This window comes from Microtus pennsylvanicus, chromosome 5, assembly GCF_037038515.1.
Source record: "Microtus pennsylvanicus isolate mMicPen1 chromosome 5, mMicPen1.hap1, whole genome shotgun sequence".
Classification (NCBI taxonomy): domain Eukaryota; kingdom Metazoa; phylum Chordata; class Mammalia; order Rodentia; family Cricetidae; genus Microtus; species Microtus pennsylvanicus.
The window spans coordinates 105,580,022-105,603,558 of record NC_134583.1 but is presented as its reverse complement, the minus strand read 5'-3'; the positions used below and the strand labels follow the sequence as shown (position 1 = coordinate 105,603,558).

Here is a 23,537-nt window from a genome sequence, read left to right as displayed (position 1 = left end):
ACATCACAGGAAGAGGAAAAATACTCAAAGCGTGTGGCCTTTTTTTTTTCATCCATGCCCTTGACTAGAACAATAGCTCATTCCCCAGGATTATGTCATCCGGGAGCTACTGCATAACCAAGGGGAAATCACCCTCGGGATTCTTCCCAAAAAGCCAAGCACTGAGCCGGTGAGATGGCTCAGCTGGTGAAGGCACTGGCCACCAAACCTCTGACCTCCGTTCCATCTCTGGGACCTGCATGGTGACAGGAAGAGAACCAGCTCCCACACGCCGTCCTCTGACATCCAAGCAAGCAGCACAGAGCAGGCTCATGTGGGTGGACACCCACACACACATTAATACACAAAACGTCATTTTTATTAAAAAGCCAAATAGAGAAGGCTAAAATCAGGCACGTTAGTCTGCAGTCTCCTCTAGAGCCGGCCTTCCCTCCTCCATTCATTCAGTTCCTGCTGAGACCTCCCCGCCTTCTACCTTACTGCTCACAGTTGCCTAAAGCTGCCAGCCACAAGTCCAGGACACAGACTTTTGTGGTCATGGCACACGTACACACTGAACACAATATGTCTTTCCAAACAGAACAGGCTTCACACGTTCTCCCAAGAGCCCCATTGTTGAGGCCACAGATGCTACAAGAACCTACATTTCTGCATCACATTTTCTGAATTTCCCCAAGTCAGCCTGGTCCAAGGGCTCATTCTTCAAACTCCCACGATGTTTTATTGCTCAATGCCCTTTCCAAGGGGGGTGAGATGGGCAGCAAAACTCCGGGGCGATAGACAGGGTGCCTGGCTCTGGTCCCTGCCCACTGCTGCCCCTGATCCCCATGTTGCAAATCTCAACTAGGGCCGGGTGCAGCAGAGAGCCAAGAAGGGAGAAGGTGCTGAGTGACACCCTCCTTATCTCACCCAGGCCCAGGAATCTGGGCGTGGCAGTTGGTAAGCGTCCAGATCCTCCCAAACTGAACTTGATTTTGTTTCGCTTTTCATAAACACGAGAAAGGGGCGGCTTGACTCACAGTTATATAATGAACCTAGCTAGCTAAGGAAAGCAAATTCCAGTCTCGGGCTCAAAAGAAAGCAGTAACGTGTAGGAACAGTTCAAAATCCCGGACTTTTTCATAGCTTTCCATCCATCCTGCCCACTCCAGCTGGGGCCTCTGGCGTCCTTCGCTTCTCATTAATCAGGGTCACCTTCAACAGAGACAATCTGAACCCCTGAATGCCAGGATTTACACACACACACACACACACACACACACACACCTGTATCATGTGTACACGTGTACTTATAGATGTATAGTTTGTATTTAAAATAAAATTTTTTACTTCATCGCTCCTGTCCAGGGGCAGAAGAGGCCTCATCTAGAAGTCTTTAGACTGTGTTATGGCCTTCAGTGTGCTATGCATGTATTATCTGACCTTACAAAGAGTGGCACTTTCTATGTCAGATGAGGAAACTTAAGTTGAGACAGGTTAGCCTGAAGTCACAAGCTAGCAGCTCTAAAGCCAGAGCAAAACTCGTGTGCCTTAGCTCAGGATTGGCTCCTATGACACACTCTTAAAAGATGTGAAATTCAGCTATGACTCCTCCAAACTGCCCTCGGAGCTCAGCAAATTTTACCAGCAAAATAAATTATTATCACAACCTCTCTCTCTCTCTCTTTTCTGGCAACCTTTGTTCCTACATAAGAAACCTTCACACAACCAAGCCTGCTTCTGATGGCAATAAGTCACAGTATCTCCATGGTGCTGACTTCAAAACAATGGGAATGTTGAGCAGGCCTCCCTCTTCAAAGAGGACCATCCCTGCAGGACAAAATCCAGTTCCAAAACTGTTCCGACTGGCAGGGACGTGGTGCCAGATGCCCTATTATCTTCTACAAGCCGCCCTGCCTGAGAACACAGCCACCTCCCTGCTCCCTCCTGCAGCTGCGTACACATGCTAGATCATAACTCAAGGGCCAGTTTAACCCCATGGCGAAGAACTAGGAAAGACAAGTTGATTGAGATACTACTCTAAGAAAAGCTTTGATTTACACCCCAGAAATCTGGACGTGTGATGCTCCATAGTGCACGTTCCGTCCCCTTTTAAGACAAAAATCCCAAGGTTTGGCTTCAGTGGAAGTGAGTGCCTGAGCCAAGAAGCTTGGTGAAGACTTTTACACAGAAAGTCAAAACTCCTAAGTATTAATTCTGTATCTAAATAAAACAATTATGGGCAAGCAGAACAGATGTCACCAGTGCCTGTGGGGAGAAGGCGAGGAGAGTTAAGAATGTCGTGGGACACAGCTTCTGTTTAGGAAGATGAAGAGGTGATGGGCCAGGATGCTGATGCTGGTTGTGTAATACTGTGACTGTGCCGAGCACTGTGGCACTACAGTTAAAATGCTTAAAACCAGAGGTAAGGAACATAGCTCATAGGGCAGTGGCTAACACGTGTGAGTCGTGGATTCTATCCTCAGTACCACAGGATGAATGGGTATATGGGAGGGAGGGAGGGAAGAAGGAAGGGAGGAAGAAAGAAAGAAAGAAGAAAATAAGGAATAAAAAAGAAAAAAGAAAGAAAATTGGTTAAATTAGGAAAACAAAAAACCCTGTCTCAATACGTAAGGCAGAGAGTATTCACAATGGCAACCTCTGGTCTCTATACAAATAAGCACACACACACCCATATACAGTAAATACAACTATACCATGTTTGCATACCACACACATACAAGCAAAAAAAATGCTATTGATTCATTAAATACAAACACAGAGAGACTATAGCATATGCCTAAACAGAGCCCACGCTTAGCATAATCCACCAGTTATTTTACACACCACTCCATAATTGCTCCACATTTGTGTTCATATCAAGCTACTGGGTTCTTGTTTATTACCTTACTTCTGTTTTATTGAGATAGAATGTTACCATATAGCCCAGGACAGCCTCAAACCTAGGACCCTCCTGCCTCAGCCTCCCAAATCCTGGGATTGCGGACCTGTATCACAATGCCCAGTTTGGTCAGTCTTTAAAAGTAATTATTACCCAGAGAGAAGCTTTAAAATACCCTACACAGCACATCAGACACAGGTACACACCCCAACAAAACGCTTTCCCCTAGTGTTGACAGGTCCGGGGAAGGAATGAGCAGTCTCTGCCTACAAATGTAAAAATGAAGGTTAATATCAACAGTAAATATGCAAAAATAAGCTCTATCTTCCCTAATAAAAAATATTCTTAACATATTTGGAATACTATTATGATTAAAGCAGGAACATCTAGTCAAGCCAATAAAACAGAAAAATGAGGACAGAGAAACAGGCATGTGTACCACTTGGCATATTATGAAGATGTCACCGCCAAACAAGGTGGGAAATTGATTACTAAATAATTGGGGGAAACAATAAATATTTGGAAGGGGAAAAAAGTAATCTAGGATCCTACCTAAACAAGTTCAAAATGGAGCACTAATTTTATTATCAAAACGAAAAACTGGGACTGGAGGTGGAGCGGAGCAGTTAAGCACTTATTTTCCTCCTACAAATCCCTAGCTCCATCCTGACCACCAAAACACAACAACAAACAAACAAAAGCCCCTGAAACCATAGACATAGCAGAGGAAACCCTTCCTGAATAATAGAAAAAAAACACCCAGGCATGGGGCTTTACATCCCTGCACTAGATAGGGGGCAAGGGCAGACAGGCGTCTGTGAGTTTAAGGTTAGCCTGGTCTGCACAGAAAGTTCCAGGCCAGCCAGTGAACACCTAACTGTTAGTTCAGAGGCAGGTATTCACGAATGGCAATTATGGGCTCATAGGAAGACACTCAACCTCTGAAGCAAAGCACACATTAAAACCACTTGAGATACCATTTTTCACATAAAAAATTTAAACTTTCCAGAGAAACGGCAGCTTCTGCACCTTCACTGGCACGGGTCAGCCCAGCCTTCGTGGAAAGCAATGGAGCAAATTGCGTGAATCCTGTCACCTGGCAGCACCGCATTCATCACGTGAGCAGGACAATACACGTGCAAGGCTCTCCTTCGGCAGCATAGGATGAGGCAAGATTAATGGGAAGCAGATTAAAAAGAATAAGGGGTACTTATTTAAAAAAAAACTGAGCCGCTGTAATCAAAGTGGTCGAACGAGCAGGCTGTCTGAGGCTGGGTTAGGGGAGCCTCTTCACTACACTCATAACGTCTATCTATGTATTTGTCATTTGAAAATCATTTCTGAATTTATCAAAATGATCAAGTAAACCTGAGGCAATCCATAAAAAAAAGAAAAAGAAAGAAAAAAAGCAGATTTTTTTAAACCAAGACAAAAATTAGGAGAAGGAAAATGGTAAAAAGTCTCAAAGGATTGCTCTTGCAGGACTAATATTTGAAAACAGGAATTTGATGAAGAGGATTCTAAGGGGGGGATGGGTTTGTGAGAGAGAATAAATATTCCAGAAACTAATTTTTTTTTATTTTTTATTTATTTACTTTTTTTTTTTTTGCTTTTAGATTTAAAAGGCTACTGTATTCCCAGGAAACTGAATAAAAAGGGTCATTCATAATCCTTGGGACAAAGAGTTTTAAAACGTTCACCAAGAGAATGAAAAGAAAATCAAGCTTTCTTTATCCCCGCCCATTAAAAGGTGGTCCTTGAGGGTGGACAGCTCCAAGGGTCTGAGGGGAAAGAGAGCACGTGTGTGGAGCACACACGTGAGAACGATGGCGTGTATGCCAGTGTGAGCACACGCGACTGCAGGATGCAGGGAACCTTCCTCTCCAGCTCTTCACCTTTCTAACCTTTGGACAGGTTTCAGCTGGCTGGCTGACCAACCAGCCCTCAGGACCCCTCCGGTCTGCATTCCTGGGATTAAGGCACATTCAGGAAGATATGGCTTTTTATGTTGGTTCTGGGATTTGAACCCAGGTCCTCACATTTGCACAATTAGAGCTCTTACCGAGCATTCTTCCACCACCCAAAAAGTTACTAGCTTCATTTTCTTCCACAGATTAACTTCAATGAACAGTACCCAATGTTTTTTTCTTTTAATTAAGAAATGACAGGCCAGAACACTGTCTCAAGAAACTAACAGCTAGTGGCGATAGTTCAGTTAATTAAGAGTTTGCCACACACGCATGAAGACCTGACTGAGCCTGGACCCCCAGCACCCACATTAAAAAGCTAGACGAGATGGTACAACTGTAACCCCAGCACCTGAAATGCGGAGAAAAAAAAGGAGCCCTGGAGCTTGCGGGACAGCTAGTTTGTCAAATCAGTAAGAGACTCTGACTCAAAATAAATAAATAAATAAATAAATAAATAAATAAATAAATAAATAAATAAATAAATAAAGTAGACTGTGCTAGAGAGATGGCTCAGTGGTTAAGAGCACTTGTTCTTGCAGAAGATCTGGGTTTATTTGGTTCCCAGCACCTACAAAGTGACCACCATATAACCACGGCTCCCAATCCAGCGTATCAGACACCTTCTTCTGACCTCCGAGGCCACCAGGCTACAGATGGTGCACACAAATGCATGCAAAACAGTCATACTAAAAACTAACGTAGAAAGCACTCAAGGAAGGCACCCATTATTAACCTCTGGTCCACACACACACACGCACACACACTCAGGTGCCACACAAACATACATGAAAATAACCAAAACCTACCATCCTCATGAATCTAAGCCAGCCAAGCAATGGCATATTCTGTAGTTTAATGACAAGAGAAGAGAGAAAAGAGATTTGAAAGCAGCTCCTCAAAGGGGAAGGAACTGGGGGTGAGCAAGGTGGGGCAGAGAGCCGTTGTTTTTACCTTTGCAGAACTTGTCTTTTCCAAGTATATAAACATGAGCCATGTGGATCAGTGGAGAGAGTGCCTGCCTAGGATGCACGAAGCCCTGAGCTCCATCTTCATTGCATAAACTATGCATGGTGGTGTACGATGATAACTGTAGCTCTTGGGAGGTTGAAGAAGGCAGATCTGGAGTTCTAGGTAACCCTCAGCTACCTAGCAAGTTTGAGGCCAGCATGGGTTACAGTAACATCATGCCTCAATAAACAAACAAAGTATGAACATACATGAATAATCCACTGCTACAACTTTTCACAGACCTGATATTCCAGTTTCGGGGGGTTTTGTTGTTTCTGTTTTACAGCTATGAGAACCAAGGAATAGATTTATCTGTACTGCCCTGATAATAACAGCCGCCTTTCAAGTAGCGACTAAGAATAGCCTGCGGTTTCTGGGTCACTGCTGCTGGCGTTGCCACCAACTCCTACTTCTGGGTCAGGAACACAACCATCACCTTGCAGTCTCATTTACTGGGAGCAGAATCTGGAGACAATGCCAACTCCGGGAAAAGTTCAGGATTTCTCAAGCTTCCTCATTAACATCATAATTTTTTTTTATCAATTCTGAAATGACTAAGGTCACAAAATAAATCAGAATCATCAATACTTTGTGTTTTTTTCCCCAAACCCCATTCTTGAGAGATAGAATTGGGGATAGAATTGTGTGGGTTTGCATACAGAACTTAATTAAAAGCATCTTAAATAGAAAACAATTTGTAAGAGTCTAACAGCTATAGGTGAACAATTTTTTTTAAAAAAAAAAGTACTAATCTTTTGAGTACAATCCAATGTGGTAAAATACTAGGTGTATACTTTGCTTAACAGTTGACTTGAGGTGGATCTCTGTGAGTTTGAGGCCAGCCTAGTATATAGAGTGAATTCCAGGACAGCCAGGACCACACAGAGAAACCCTGTTTCAGGAATAAAAAAAAATAAAGAGTTGACTTGAAATTCCCAGTTCTTGTTCTAGGAGAAACAGTCACCAGGGCTGTAGCTCCCCTGTCAGTCACAGTGCCTAAAGTCAATACAGTGCCCCACTAGAACCATTAGCCTCAATACCCCCAACTCAAGCACGTGAAATACTATCAGTTTTTGTGTGCACCCATGATTGCCCAGATTCAGAGGGATCCTGCCAAAGACTTCAGGAGAATGTTTACTCTAGCTGTGGGCGCCTCCCACGCTACCCACGCGTGAAAAGCCTGTTAGGATTTCTTCCGCGCTTACGATGCACACAGACACAGAAGGTAATCCTTTCACGTTTTAACCAGTGGTTTTTACAGAACTGTGGCAAGAAATACTTCAAAAGATATTTTGTCTGAAATTAAGGGCTTTAGGTTCAAGAAGCAAGAATTGTGAAGCAACTAACCCAAAGAAGGAGAACAAGGACGCAAGTACCTGTCTGAGCATCATTCAACCCAAGGGAAGGAGACAGAGAAGCAGCATATTCCTACTGCTGTTTCAGAATACTGGCCAAACAGGGCCCAGGACTGGAGAGAAAGCGGAAAGAAACCAGCTAAAATGAGGCTCGCACGGCTCCCTAACACACCTGTGGTGATAAGATTTGAATCTACAGTACACACCATACCTTCCCTAAATTTTGGTTTTCTTAGGTTTTTGGTTTGGGTATGGAACTCACTCTGCAGACCAGGCTGGCCTCGAACTCAGAGATCCACCTGCCTCTGCTTCCTGAGTGCTGGGATTAAAGGCGTGTGCCCAGCCCTAAAGTTATTTATCGGTTCTAACAACAAATGGCTGAGCAGTAAGGAGCTGCGAAGATGGCTGAGCAGTAAGAGCACTCACTTCTATTCATGCAGAAGACCAGGGTTCAGTTCCCAGCACTGCATTGACATCAGACAGCCACCCACGTTGGCTATATAATTTCTCACTTCTAAAATGGTAAGGTAGAAAGCCCCAGTAAAGAACTGTTTCAGCAATTTTTCCCTTTTTTTCTGACATTTTCTTCATAATCATAAACTTAACTCTAAGATCCAGCCAGATTTGGAGGGGGATAACAGACCTTAAATCGTTCTGTGGTGAGACCACAAAGATTACTGGATGTAGCCAGCAGGTGGGATGGAGGGGCACCCTCTAAGCTAAGGGAGGAAGGGCCTGATGTCACCTGAAAATACACACAAGCCTAGAGTATGAGAGTCAGCATGGTGGGCAGTGGTGAGCTCTCTGGTCTTGCCATGCACGACACAAGGCTCCACACTTCCATGACGTTTTCATCATCGTTCCTTTGTCTAAGCTACACACTTGCCCTCCAACCATTCCGCCTTGGCAGCAAGATGAAAACCTGGGAAGCGTTTATGCTTTTCCTGCATTTGCTGCACACAAGTTGCCAGGAGCTGGGCACTTTAAGACTAAATTCTTTTTTCCCCCACCCCTAGTGAGTTTATTTTCTAATTCTTTTTCGTTTGTTTTTGTTTTGTTTTTTAAATTTTTTTATTGCTATTTATTGAGCTCTACATTTTTCTCTGCTCCCCTCCCTGCCTCTCCCCTCCCTCCCCTTCAGCCCTTCCCGAAGGTCCCCAAGCTCCCAATGTACTCAGGAGATCTTGTCTTTTTCTACTTTCTACTTAAGTTCTGTGAGCAATCCTATTCTTTAAAGAAAACTGTCGGCAGATTTATTAGGTCCTAAAAAAATGCCATCTTCATCAAAAGGCACCCCCCAAAAGGTGTGTGTATGTGCATGCGCGTGCGTGTGCATGTGTGCATGGTCACGTGTGCATTTGCCTAAGATGGCGCACGTGCATATGCGCATGTGTGCATGTGAAAACTGGCCAATGTTGGGTACCTTCTTCACTCACTTTCCACTTTGTTGTGTTCTTGGGGGGGGGGCAGGGTCTTTTACTGAATGTGGCGCTCACACACTTGGCTAAACTTAAGAGCCAGCAAGCCCCAGAGACCCTCCCATCACCACCTGCCCGGTGCTAGGAGCCCAGGCACAACTGCCACACCTGGCTTTCATGTGGGTGCTGGGGATCGAAGTTAGGTTCTCAGGCTGGAGGAGCAAGCGCTTTGCCCACTGATGCCCGTCCCATCTTCCCTGTATCTTCCTCTAGCGAGTGCTGATGGCAGAACCATATCAACACAGGTAATTAAGCAAGATTACTTGACTCATAGGATGGAGCATGTGAAAAATGCAGACATGAAAGCCAAGAGAATAACAAATATAATTATGGTTGGTTTTCCTTTGGCGGGGGGGGGGGCAGGGCGTGATGAGTGAACAGAGACTTGCACATGTTAAGTCAGTTAGCCACTGAATGGTATTTCCAGCCCTAGGAAACATGATTTCTTGGCTAAAATGAAGATCTAGGCTCTTTGTCACAATGAATGGAAAGTTACCAAGCTGCGGGTCGAGCTCTCCAGCTCATGAAAGATTAATTAGTCTTGTCCTAAGAGTGGACCTTGTTTTCCCAATCTAGGCAGATTTCCGAGCCCTAACCTTTCCAAAATGAAACTCGGGCTGCACTTTAATCAATTCTAAAAACAGTTTCAGTATTGCCGTGGAGGTCATTAAACCCTTCTGAATTAAATATAGTTTTCTATTATGGGAGATTACATTATTTGCAATCATCTGCTGCCCTCCCTGGAAGATTATACCCCTCCCGATTGTTGTGTGATGTACAATATTCCCAGATGGAAGAATTAATCACACTCCCACCTCCTCCCGTTAGCCAGCTTGTCCCTTTGGCTGGCTTCCATCCACTGGAAGTAAGAGAAGAGGATCCAGAAACAGCCAAGGAGGGTCATTTCCTTGCTTATTCTCGATCATTAGACTAAGTCTTAGGGTGGGTACAGTGGCCTGTTCACTTTGGACCCAAAGCCAAGAAGTAAGTGCCCTGCAACAGAGCTCTCGCGGTCATGTGATATAAAAGTCGTTGGTTTTAGCCACTGTCTAAGGAAAATGACGCAACCACCTCATTCCAGAAACCAACACAAGGACCAGGAGAGGAATTAGCCCTGCAGTGGTCTGAAGGAGTGAGCAGGGGTCAGGTTTACTCTTAGAGAACGTTCAGTTAACCGTGACAAACAGAAAATAGCGTCTGCCTCTCTCCTTTTCCAGTTTCACCTTCTGCCCAGCTGCTCTCGGGGAGAAGGAGACAAGAACCGAGTTACCAGTCTGCCTGACCTTTAGAAGACCTTGAGGAAAGCAAAAGTGAGTTCACAGAAGACGACATCCAGCCGGGTCTTTGCACAGGTGTGTGATTAATGTCTAACTGGTAGGGGATAAGACAAGGATCAAGGTTATAAACTTAACTGGCAGGCCAGGCTCCTAGCAAAACCAGGAAATGTAACTGTCTGCCAATGTGATGGGAACTAGAAATCTTTTTTTTTTTTAATTAGAGACAGGGTTTCTTTGTAGCTTTGGAGCCTATCCTGGAACCCACCCTGTACACCAGACTGGCCTCAAACTCAGAGATCCGCCTGTCTCTGCCTCCTGAGTGCTGGGATTAAAGACGTGTGCCACCACCACCCAGTGGGAAGTAGAAATCTTTTTAAGTGCCTGGTTTGGCTGGACTCCTTAGTCTTAGTGGCTGTCTGGAAATCTGACCAAGGTCTGAAGATATGAACTGTTCTTTTCTTTAAACAACAATTAAAAAGATCTTGATAAATATTACTTGATCTCTGCCTTAGGGTTTCTATTGGTATAATAAAACACCATAAGCAAAAGGAACTTGGGGAGGAAAGGGTTTATTTGTCTTATACTTCCATATTATAGTCCATCATTGAAGGAAGTCAGAACAGGAACAGAAGCAGGGCAGGAACCTGGAGGCAGGAGCTGACGCAGAGATCACAGAGGAGTGCTGCTTACTGGCTTGCTCTCCATGGCTTGCTCAGCCTGCTTTCTTATAGAACCCAGGATCATCAGCCCAGGGATGGCCCCAACCACAATGGACTGGGTCCTCCTTGGATTCCTCATCTGAACCCTGTATTTGGCTGAAATGAGGATGCTACCTCTGTCAGCTCTCAAGGAACAAATGTTACAGATCATCATTCTCTCCTTCAACTACAGGCCCAACCACAGGTAAGCAGGGGAGCCAAGAGTTTATCACTTGCGTTTATGCAGATGCTCCAGAAACATTGTTGCCAACAACGAATGGCTTACACCACTGACCTGGGAAGCCCCATCAAAGCTTCTGCTCAACCTGCAGTCCCCTAATGTCCCTGTTCCAGTTCCCTCACTCCCACAGATCTCAGAATAGTTGTATCAAGCACCAATTTGACTATTCTAAGAAAAAGACCTTATCTTTCCTCAATCCAGGACTCCAGGAATCAGTGCCTTCCACAGTTCCTCAGCAATACTCAACAACGTTCCCTGTGAGCCTGAGGTCCACAATCCACTACCTCACTCGGCTACTACCCTCAGGTCTGCTATGAGGTGTAATCGGAGGCATAGCTTTTCTTTTGTCCCGACTGCCCAGTTTCAAATAATCACACAAAAACTTACACTAGTTACAGAATGCTCGGCCTATGGCCCAGGCTTATTATTAACTAGTTTATTATTAACCCATTTCTATTCATCTATATTTTGCCACATGGCTCATGGCTTTACCTGTCCTCTAGCGTCTTGTTCCTCTGGCAGCTGCTTGTATCTCTTTGACTCCACCCTTCTTTCTCCCTGTATCTATGGTTGGCTTTCCCTCCTAGCCTTATTCTGCCTGACTATAGGCCAATTCAGCTTTATTAGAGGAACACATATTCAAAACGTACAGAAGGATTATCCCACAGCAGTGAGGTAGCCTCACCATTCCCATTTTTCAGATAGATAAAGCCAAAGCAGGTTAAAAGTGCTCAGAGATAGGGGAGAACTCAACAGAAGTGGCCAGCTAGGAAACCATCCCTTACAGCCATTTGTCACTTCTTGAGAGAGTCTACTTCCCTGGTCCATGTGGGCTGGTGAGGGTAGCGGCCCCTTTCTCTGCAGGAAACAAGGCAACCCTTGAGATCTTTTTAGGGAGTCTTAGGAATGGTCCCCACTTCCTGATTGTCCTTCCCAAGTGCTCCCAGCATTCACTCCGAAATCACCAAAAAATGTGCTAACCCCCGTCAGTATGACAGTTGTTGAGTTCCTTGTCAAAGACAGAAAAGCAAAGGAAACATGTCCAGCAGAAGAGAGTGGAGTTGAGACTTCAGAGTTCCAAGTGCCCAAGGCCTGCCTTATTCCCAACCAGATCCTCTCAGCCAAAAGCTGGACACCAGTGAGGAGCAGGTGAGGAAATGCCGGTCTAGCAAACTGAGAGCCAAGGAGAGAGACACTCAGATTTGCTGCCACAGGCCTCATCTGAACTGCAATCACAACTCAACAGTGACTCTGTCTGATGGCTCCATCAGATGGGCAGGCTCACAGCAGGCTCAGTTGTCTGGGCAAACCAGAAGTGAGGCTCGTGTTCTTTAAAAGATCCCAAGAAACTGACTGCTACACTGTATAAAGTCCATGGCCCCTGAACTGTATGGCCCCCTTGGTTTCTAAGTGCAGGAGCCCTCGTGACAGTTTTCCCCACCAGAGCAGCTCTGGTTGGCAGGGACTTGCTAGGTAGGCCAGACTGGTCTTGAACTGACAGAGAGATGCCTCCCTCTGCCTCCCCAGTGCCGGGATTAAAAGAGCACGTGCTACCAAGTCCTTCATTTTTCGGTGGTTTTGTTGTTATTATTGTTTTTGTTTTCTAACTGGTCATTTTTTACCTTGAGAGGTGAACAGCTGACACAGCTTCCCTCTCTCAAGGAGACACTGAATGTCCCAGTGAGACTTGTGAATCCTTCAGCAGGTAAGATGAACTGGGGAGCAGGGCCACAAAGGACAAAGTTGGCTTTTCCTGTTTTCTGGGGAACACCCTTGGGAATTTTGTTTCTTGAGGATGGCTACAAGAAACCTAAAATGAATCGTGTCTGTTTCTCTTTTCACCAAAAAAACTGATCTAGACCCTCCTGAACTGGAGAGACATGACGCACTGCTACCTCGTGGCTCTAAATTCTCCAAAGAAAAGGGGTGAGGGGACAGGAGGGAGAGAACACTTGGTGGCTGGGAGTCGGTCTTCACTGGGACAACTTTAAATCTCAAATGGTAAGGGCTAGCTGATGGAAGCAAGGGACAGGTACCAGCCAGTGCCCGACCCACCACCGCAGTGACTGGTAAAACAGAACCTTCATGTATTCCTGCTAATGAATGTGTTTTAACAAACAGTTCTGAATGCCTGTTAAGGGCAGCCTAGCTTCTCCCTTCCTGCAAAGCCACGAGCTAGAGGCTCTGCCTGCACCTCCCTATGTTTGTGCCATTCCCAGCACTACCAACAATTCTCAGACCCAACTCTAGAGCCATAACTACCCTCCACTGCCTCCCAAAAGACTCAGTCTCACAGAGTAACCAGCAACAACAAGGCACAGAAAGTCCCATCTGCAGTGGGCTATTTAAATGTCTTGTGATGTTCCCAGAACACCTGCTAGGGCTAATGTTTCCTCCATCCATGTCTCTCCAACAACCTTTCCTTGATAGGGGTTCAGCAAACTACCCCCACCCCCGAGTTCTAGCTCTGAAGGATAAGAGGATGTCTCTAGAGACAAAAATCGGATTCTGCACCCCAGGTTGAAGCCCAGATTCCCTCTTACATAGCCCAGGATTTACACTCACCAAGCGACAGGGACACTCCTCACAAGTATGTCACAGGCATTTCAGATCACAGGCATTCCTTGCTCATACTAATTTCCAAGGGCCAAGGGAATACATGAACGAATTAGCACCAGTTGAACACTAACAGTGAATGGCATTCTTTTTTTTTATCCTTTATTTGATGTGCATTGGTATAAAGGTGTCAGATGCCCTGGAACTGGAGTTACCGACAGTTGTGAGCTGCCATGTGGGTGCTGGGAATTAAACCTGGGTCCTCTGGAAGAGCAGCCAGTGCTCTAAACCGTTGAGCCATTTCTCCAGCTCCATGCATGGTACTCTTAAAGAGGCACAAGTCCTTAAAAAGAACCAAATGAAGTTGAGTGGTGGTAGCACACGCTTTTGATCCCAGCACTCAGGCTGCAGAGGCAGGTGGCTCTCTGTGAGTTCAAAGCCAGACCTGGTCTACAGAGTTCCAGGACTACATAGAGGAAGAAACAAACGAACAAAATCAGAGAAGACAAAACAGGAGTCCTGAAGTTGAAGGAAGAAATTCAAAATAGCCCCCAGGAAATGAATCAAAGCATGCTAAACACTGACACCACAGGTTACATTCCTGCAGCAAAGTGCTCCTTTTTCCAAGCAGGATCAAAAACTCCATGCCTTAGATTCTTTCTGACGTCACCTGGCCTGAGTTGGCAAGCCCCACCCTCTGTAAAATTCTCCAGCCCTTCCTCCGATCCTTCTTTGTTCCTCCACTCTCTTCCGGACCCATTCCACAGCCACTGTCCCCTGGAAAAATGTCACCTCAGGAAGCAATAATCAATGAATTAATTTAGCACAGTATAAAAGTTGAAACTGTATGAGTATGGGCTTTCACACATATCTAACAACATACTGAATATCATACTCTTAGAATTAGTTGGGTTTAGCTAATAAATTTCTATTCTTTCAATTTTGATTAGACACAAACGTCTTGAAAACAATGAAAAAACAAGGTGAATTTTGTAATATGGAGAAGCAGATATAAATAACTGATACAAGGCCTCCTGGCGGTTGGCTGGGTGTTTGGTTTTGAGGCAGGGTTTCATTGGCCCAGAACTCACGATTCCACGAAATGCTGGGTATGAGGGACTCCTTAACTGCTTTGGTTTCTGTTTCATTATGCTAAAAAGTAAAAAGAATATGAACCTTTTGGGGTTCTTGTCTTCCTTAGTCATCTGGAAAATTCAACAGCATGCGCTGACACAGCTAAAATAAGGTCACAGACAATTGTAAACATCGGCAAGAATATAAAAGCGGGGCCACTGGAACTCAAACACCACTATCCGGAGCAGACATTAGCAAAGTCACTTTGGCCAGTTTCTACGCCAGTTCTGCTCCAGGCCCAACCATCCTATTCCTAAGACATGTTTCCAAAACAGATGCCCACGTACATTCAACAACAATAAAAATAGCACAAAACTGCTTCACAACACTTTCCTCCCTATGGCTATGATGAAAACACGGGTGGGAAGTGTCTGTTTGCTCTTACATTTCCAGGTACCAGTCCATCACTGAGGGAAGTCAGGGCAGGAACCTGAAGGCAGGAACTAAAGCAGAGGTCATGGTCACCGCTCACTCCTCCGGCTTGCTCATCTACTTTTCTTATGCAACCTGTTAGGTTTCAAACCTGGGACAAATGGCTGAGGTGCCTACTTAACAAATCAAAGTGAACCTGGTCAGGCTCTCCCAGCATCCCTCAGTCCCTACCTGTTACAGGGCCCTCCTGGCTGACACACCCTACCCGCTACCTTAAACTTCTCCAGTCCAGAGGCTGCGCTGCCCTTCCCCATGTAATCCAATCATTTTGGTTCCCTGCTTTTCTTGTACCCTTGGGTCTCCCGGCTGCTACACCTAGTTCCTCTCTCTCTCCTTTCCCCCCCTCCCCCTCACATGACCCAGTTCAGTCTGGTTATGTCCACTCTGGACTCTCCCAGATGTCCCTGTCTCTGCCTCTGCCTGTGTTCTCCCACACAGCTACCATAAATATTCTCCACCATACCCAGGAGCAGGCCTTTCCTTGCCGTTTTATTTTTATTTTTTCATTCATCTAGTGCCAAAACCCAGGTCCAATCATATCCTTTCCTTTTTATTTCCTTTTTTTTTTTTAATTAACAACCCAGGACCACCTGCCTAAGAATGGTGCTGCCCGCAGTGGGCTGGGCCCTCTCCATCAATTACCAATCAAATACTCACAGACATGCACAGAGCAATCTGAGGAGGCCATTCCTCAACTGAAGCCCCCTCTTCCCAAGTGTATCAGGTGGACAAGACTAGTCATCACGACAATATTATTCATATTAGCCTCAAAGGCCACCACCCATGTCATCCGCAGGAAGATGACAAAGAGTAGGACATTCAAAATATAGAGCACGCGACAGCAACAAGCATGAACAACAGTGGAGATTAATCTTAGGAATAGAACATAGAGGGAGAAAAACCAGGCATGGAAGGTCATTGTAGTAGGAGACTGTTTCCTGACTGCTCAGACCCAAATAATCACACAGAAACTATATTAGTTACAACACGGCTTGGCCAATGACTCAAGCATATTTCTAGCTAGCTCTTATATCTTGAATGAACCCATTTCTATTAATCTGTGTATTGCCACAAGGCTGTGGCTTACTGGTAAGGTTCTGTTGTCTGTCTCCTTTGGCAGCTACATGGCATCTCCTTGACTCGGTTTACATCTCTCTGTTCAGATTTCCCACCTGGGCTTTGCTCTGCTAAGCCTTTGACCAAAACAGCTTTATTCATTAACCAATGGTAATAAAAACATATTCACAGCATACAGAGGGGAATCCCACATCAGGTTGTGCCCTGTGATACTATGTACATAAAATTCAAACTGGGCAAAATTAATTTAGATATCAGCAGTAAGATAGTGATGATAAGGGGCTACAATACAAAGATGCTTGGCTTGACCTATGGCTTCCAAGGAAGAGAGGGGGCATTGGGTGATAAAGGAGAGGCAATCCCAACCCACTGCTTTCCAGCCAAGGGCAGGCATAGTAGTCCGAGGCAAGAGCCTCTCCAGCCAGGAGACTCTGTCACAAACTGGGGGAGGGGTGGTGCATAGAGAGAGACAAAAAACCACAGAGACAGAAAACCCATTACTAAGAGACCTAAACTGAAATGCAAATATCAACAAATCTGAGCTTATATTCTTGTCTCAAATCAAGTCAACATTTATATTTTAAGACTGTAAGTGGTTTTATCTGCAGCGTGTCAAGGCAGACCAACAAGAACAGCAGTTCTGCACTCCTCGGGGCTCAGCTAATACAAACAGGATTAGTTTGTCTTCAGAGACCTAGAGTAAGCTCCACCGCCCAATTCCATTAAGTAAATGAATTTTTTTTTAAAGCCACCTTCTTCTGAGCTACAGGGCTCCTGACACCACACTGTAATTGTTTCCAATGAACTGATTGCTTCTGTAATGAAATTAGCATGAGGACGCTCTATTAACAAGCCCTTCTGCGTGCACAAGAAGCTTAGAGCTGGGCCGGTCCCAAAGGTCTTCACACTGAGAAGAGCATTTGCTGCGAGCATCCATCATTCAAATGCAAAGCACAAGACTGGAAAAGCAAACAGGTCTAAGCTGAAAGCCTAAGTGTGAAATAAAATCTATCAGGTGGTGCTGCTGGCTCTTCTCAGGACCCCACCTGCCTGGGCAAAAACAACTGCTACTCCAGTGCCTGGGGAAAGGGGGGGGTCACAGGAGCCTCAAGGTCAGCTCCCCCTCACCCAAGCCAATTCCATTGTTCTTTTTTGTTGCCTCTTCCAAAAACCGCGATGCACAGTCAACAAACCTGGGCTCCCTACATCACCAGAGTTTTGTAAAGGACGAAATACTTTACATAAAAATATAAAGACAACTAGAGAAATTAAAGCTATCAAGAAATAGATGGATAGATAGATGATAGATAGATAGATGATAGATAGATAGATGATAGATAGATAGATAGATGATAGATAGATAGATAATAGATAGATGGATAGATAGATGATAGATAGATAGATAGATGATAGATAGATAGATAATAGATAGATGGATAGATAGATGATAGATAGATAGATAGATAGATAGATAGATAGATAGATAGATAGATGATAGATAGATAGATAGATAGATGATAGATAGATGATAGATAGATAGATAGATGATAGATAGATAGATGATTGATAGATAGATAGATAGATAGATAGATAGATAGATAGATAGATGATAGATAGATAGATAGATAGATAGATAGATAGATAGATAGATAATAAAAATTGTAAGAGAGAAGCGAGTGGGGCGGTGATATCAATTCCATTGCTTCCTGGAAGTAGGGGGGTGGCAAATCTACGACATCAAATATAGAAGATAAACAGTTTTATAAGGTAGCAAATGTTTTGACACCCATCCTACCTCATCCCTTGATGTCTGTGCAGCTGTTAAAGCACGGACATTACCTAACTTTTGAGAGTGGGCTGTAAAGGGAGTTTCCACGTGCTTTGCGTGGGTGCTGGCTGGAGGGCTGGTTTTCAGTACGGACTCCAAGGCTGCTTTGGGAGAAGAGTGATGTGTGAACCTGACTCTAGGAAAATCAAATTATCATCTGTGATAAGGGCGGGCATTCTCCAGTCGGTTTGTTCATATAGCCTTGCTATATGCCAGCCCACACTGCAGATCTCCTGAATTGAATTCATTAAAGTTCTCTCTCTCTCTCTCTCTCTCTCTCTCTCTCTCTCTCTCTCTCTCACCCCCTTCCACTCTCCCTCACTGGAGAATTCCCAACTAACCCATGGGGGAAACCCACGCTACTCACCCTGCATGTGCAAAGCCCAACTACATGGGGTACCATTCTAAGTCATCATGGAGACCAATGAAGTCACCTTGTGTGCCCTCCCAGCACTAGTCAATACTGAGTCCAGCCTCCCTTCTGATACCCAAGACCTTCCAGAGAAACTCAAGTCCTAGCTGGGAGTGGCAGTGTAACGTCCTCAGCAAGATTGCCCTGTCCTAGCCTTAGAAATAGATGCCGTGTCCTCTGGGATCAGAGAGAAGGGATGAGTTTGGTTTTCACTTTCAACTTTTTGTTGTCTGCCCTAACTGGGAAATTTGAAATCTTAAAATTCAGAATTTAGAAATAGCTCAGACAGAGTACTGCCTCCTCTGCTAGGGCATACTTGACCAACGGAGCAAGTTTAGCTCGTATAACCTTCACAACAAACTCTAGGAAGATGAGTTGTTATCCCTGTGTGGTTTTGTTTGTTTTGTTTTTTATTTGGAGACAGGTGTCTCTCCCAGACCAGCCTTGAACTCATGACCAGTCCAACATTCTGAGTCTCTGGGACTACAGCCTACTTACCCATTTCACAGAAGGGAAAGTGAAGCCTAGAGCAGTTCCTTAGCTCCTCAAAGGCTCACAGAGCAAGCAACAGGTCCTACATTCCAGCCAGGGGATCTGGGCTTAGAACAACAGTATTTACTTACATGGGCAGGCTGGCTTGACAGTCACAAATCCATGAACAAAGGTGGCAATCTCAAACTACCATTCAAATGGCCATCATATGTCTAGCGGCACTGGCACCTAACTTCTACAGCTCTGCTTACCTGCGCTTCTGGTTCTCAAGGTACAGTCCCCTGCCTGTCACCCAGATCCCTGATACCTGCCCCCAGTCTCTGAGAATGAGCCACTGGGAGCCCACTGCAGGCAGGTCTAACCCCTGCCTCCTATTCTGGCTCTGTACCTTTTGTGCCTCCCCACTTGCTATGTACGCAGGCTTCCTCCATTAGGACCCTGCATGTCATAGCAATATAATCATTATTTACCAAACTTAGGATATCACTTTACTCACCATCTCTCCCATTAGGGAAACTTCCACTTAATTCCAGTGGGGGAAAAAAAAGAAGCTGCAAGCTCCAGCTACAGGAAGCAGCCACACATGGACCCCAGTTTCTCCAGTCCTCACCAGGAGCCCCCACAGTGCTGGTGGGCAGGGAGGAACCGGCTCTCTTCCTAGAATCTCGAGCGTGGCTCTGCCTTTCTGTGGGCTCTGCGATTTAGCATCTTCTTGAAAAACAGCAGAGTCCCACATCACTTCTACTGTCCCAGAAGCCGACAGTGCCTGCCTGCCCATTGTGCAGCTCCCTAAAGATGCTCATAGAGTTTCCTCACTTCCCCCACGATCCCTTGAAGGTCAGCCTAAGAATGACACATCTTAGAAACCACTCCTGAGCATCCACCCAAACACCAAATAGATAAACATCAGATCGACAGCTCAGCTGTCCTGAGCTGGATTTTGCCTGACTTTAAATTTTTACATATTCTTCCTGGACAAATAAAACAAACCGCTTTAAGGTAAGTAGATCCTTCTTTTGTCTCCTAAAGCCCCTGGCTCAGAGCCTTTGCTACAAAGTATCGAACAAAGAAAAACTGAACGTGGCTGTTCAATGAAATTGCAATTTAGTCTATTTAGAAGGAGGATATCAGGGTCAACCTCATCATTAACTTCAGAAATAGCATTTCAACCCACAAGAGACCCTCTCGCTCTGCTGTATTACCAATTAGAGATTTCTTTACTCAAGTCCATACTACGTTCTGAGGTCCCTCGGCTTTACAGGGAGCCGTGCAACAAGGATTCAGAGACTTGCAAAGGAGAAGCCCCAGCTACTAAATAACCAAGAATGAGAGAAAAAAATTACTCACAAAGGTCATTTCTGCAGCAGTACATACCATTCCAAAGAAAAAAATAACATCCCCAACAGCAGGAATGATAGGTGATTAGCAAGAAAACACACCCCAGCATCATCCCAGTGCCTAAACTGGACGTGGTAGCTCACCTCCGCAATCCCAGCACTTGGAAGTTCAAAACTACCTTTTGCTAGACAGTGAGTTTGAGGCCAGCCTGGGCTAGATGAGATCCTATGTCAATTCACACACACACATGCACACACACACACACAAGGTTTCATATTTTGATAACAATACTCAAAACAATTAAAATATAATGTTTAAGGAACACCACAAAAGTATTAGACTTGTGACTTCAAATGAACAGAGGACACTGTTACAAGCCTCCTATTTAAGTTTAACTGTAGTTTAAGGCCAGTATAAAGCTCACGCACACTGCTGATAGAAGTACAATCTAAAAAAGAAAAAACTACTTTGGAAATCCATTTGACATTATCATGTATGTCCAAACACTCGCTTAGAGACCCTAACTTGGCTCCTATTCCCAACATATGTGTATATACATATGCAAGTATGCAGACTCAAAGTCCCAATTGCCACAGAAACTGTTACAATCCTAAAATGGCTAGTGGGGACAGGGGAATACTACACTGTCGTTAAAAGGAACCCAAAGCTTTGCTTTCTCCCCATTGAGACCCTTCCCCCCTCATCTTCCCTGGAAGAAAACCCCTTATGATCTCCAGAATTCACAGAATTATTAACGTAGTTTCTGAGGTACTTTCTTCCCAGCTTGTCTGGGCAACATTTTCAATGTACTTTTAGGTGCTGGGAGTGGAGCCCAGTGGTAGAATTTAGCATGCTTGAGGCTCTGAGTTGGAGCCCCAGGACTAAAAACAAACAACCCTTGCTTTTAAATGGGAAGATCTCTCTCTCTCTCTCTCTCTCTCTCTCTCTCTCTCTCTCTCTCTCTCTCTTAAACTCTCTCCTTGGTGCACATGCATGCTCTCTGATTCCTTCCAGTTCCCACCACCACTGCCGTGGAACTCACTTTGGCTACAGTAACTCAGTCAACTATAGCAACTGGAGGAGGCAACCCTAGGGCTCAGAAAGATCAAAACCAAAGGCCCCTGGACGCTGGCGACTAAATGAATTCCCCTTCCTAGAGCACAGGCAAGACACACTCCTCCATGTTCACACTTTTTAATCTTACCCGCAGGCGCCCAGCTCAGCACCTTTCCCAAAATGTAACAGCAAAACAACCAAAGTTTGAACAGTTAGTTGTCTTCTCACTCATTATCTGTCCCCTTCCGATGGGTGAAAGGCCAAGGGGCCCGAAAGAGCGAATGGCTGCGGGGGATCAAGGAAAATCTTTCGGATAGCGTTGATGATGACATAATTTTATAATTATATTAAAAGTCAATGACTCGTGAATTTTAAAAGGTATATTGACATTGTTTATTACATCTCAACTTTTTAAATTAAGCCTAAATAGATTAAACGTGGAGGGGTCCAACAACTTACTGGAGAGCTATGTACGTACGAGAGCAAGATTAACAACCAAGTACCGTATAAAAATTAACTTGAACAAACTAACCTTAACTAAATATGCAAGGAGGCTTAGGATCTCACCTAGTCCAGGTGACGACCAAGGTCACTGATCTAGGGGATCAGCATTCCTGATTAGTCTCCGACTCTCGGTCTGATTGCACACATTAATAAAATGAGCCGATCCTCAGAAAAGAAGTGCGGAAAGCAAGCGCTGGGGGACGCCACAGAACGTTGTCAACGCGAGCGACATGGCCTGCGCCGGGCCAGCTAGCTGAGCGCAGTCAGCTTCTGCCCGACCGCCCGCGAAAAGTTGCCTTTGAGAGTTGCAAAGGGACCGAGTGAGGAGACCAGACTCAGCAGCCCCGGCGGCCCGGGAGCGCGGGGTTCCCCCACGTGCCTGCGCGACCAAGTGTGCCTCGGGACGCTGCCACCCGCCCTACTGGACCTGACACCGCAGGCCCTCAGGAACCCACGCCGGTCCCTGAGCTTAGGGCGGTCCCTGAAGGCCGCGCCCGACCCCTCCCCCACGCCCAGACCCTGCAACACCAGCAGGGCCACCTGCCGCTCCAGGACCAGGATAAAGAGGTCCTTATCGCCGCTCCCTCCAGCCAGACGGTCTGCCGATCTTACCCTGAGACGCTTCGGAAAAGGGTGCTGCGCCGCACCCTGGCTCCAAAAGGCTGGGCAGGTACCCAAAGGCCAGCGCGCCTCACTCCGGGTCGGAAGGCGCCGCCCCCTCGAGCGCCAGCGGTGATCCCAGGCGGCTGCTAGCTGAGGCAACCCCACCGACCTCCCCGGAGCAATCCCACGGCCAGTGTCGCCGTGCGCCCCAGCACGCACCAAGAGTGCGAGGCTAGGCACCGGGCTAGCTCGGGACAGGGTCGGAGCCCAAGCGCCCCAGATCGTCCCTGCAGGGGACAGAAGCGCAAAGCTGCCACAAATCACCTCCAGCGCGGCTGGTCTGGAGCTGGAGCTGGGCGGGCGGCTGGCGGGGCGGGACCGGGAAGTGCGGGGCGGGGCCTCAGGCAGCGCCAGAATCAAACTCCAGTTGCGCCACGAGCTTGGAGCCGGATCCTGCAGCACAGCGCACCAGTTCACCAAGGCTACCCGGAGTCACCGAGTGTCGGGACACACGGGCAGGGGCAGCCCAGGCAAGGTTCTGATCGGGAAGTCGTCCACAGCCCAGCGCGCTTTGTACCGAGGAGCCACCGTGGAGAGCCCAGTGCGCCTGCGCGCCGCTGCGACTTTTCCAGGCGCACCTCCGCACCTCTGGTTCCTTCTGGCCCGCACGACCCTCCCATCCGCCGGGAGTGAACTATCCTTCCCGGGAGGGCCCTTGGTGCAGGCAAGTTATCGCCCAGGACAGCTGGGCGCGCCAGGTTTAAGTTAACACCCCAGTAGTGCCTGTGTGCGGTGCCGCTGAGACGTTGGTTTGGGAACCTGGATGGATTAGGGAACTCGAGCTCGCGAGTCTTCAACAGGGCCTCTTTGGAGCGTTTGGAAACTTCCAGCCAACCAGGACGCCACAGGGACCTAAGTATATTCCTCCCAGCACCTCGCGAAGTCTGGCGTCCTAAGTGACTTGACCTGACTTCAGGGTGTGGAGCCCATGAAAGAAGTTTGTTGTCCTAAAACCTCCATCTGGAGCAAGGGCAATAGATCCGCAAGAGATGAGCTAGGGACTGAGGCTCTTTTAAGAAGGTGCTTAGGGATAGGAAGGCCGAGTAGCCAGTTAAAACTGCCGGGGTGCAAAGTCTGGAGCCAGAAGGATCAGGGGTTCTAAGTCATTCTCTGCTACATAGCATATCCCAAGCCAGC

General features: G+C 46.1%; 1 protein-coding gene across 2 annotated transcripts in view; it reads right to left on the bottom strand.

The window, feature by feature from the left end:
- Window positions 1-22,688, bottom strand: part of Kank1 (KN motif and ankyrin repeat domains 1) — a 183,034-nt gene extending 160,346 nt beyond the window's left edge. Inside the window, exon 1 of one of the 2 annotated variants that reach the window (XM_075973753.1) lies at window positions 22,350-22,688. The gene's annotated coding sequence lies outside the window, so the exon portion shown is untranslated. The remainder of the gene's footprint in view (window positions 1-22,349) is intronic. The other variant, XM_075973751.1, reaches the window with a different exon arrangement.
- Between the last annotated feature and the right edge of the window lie 849 nt (window positions 22,689-23,537).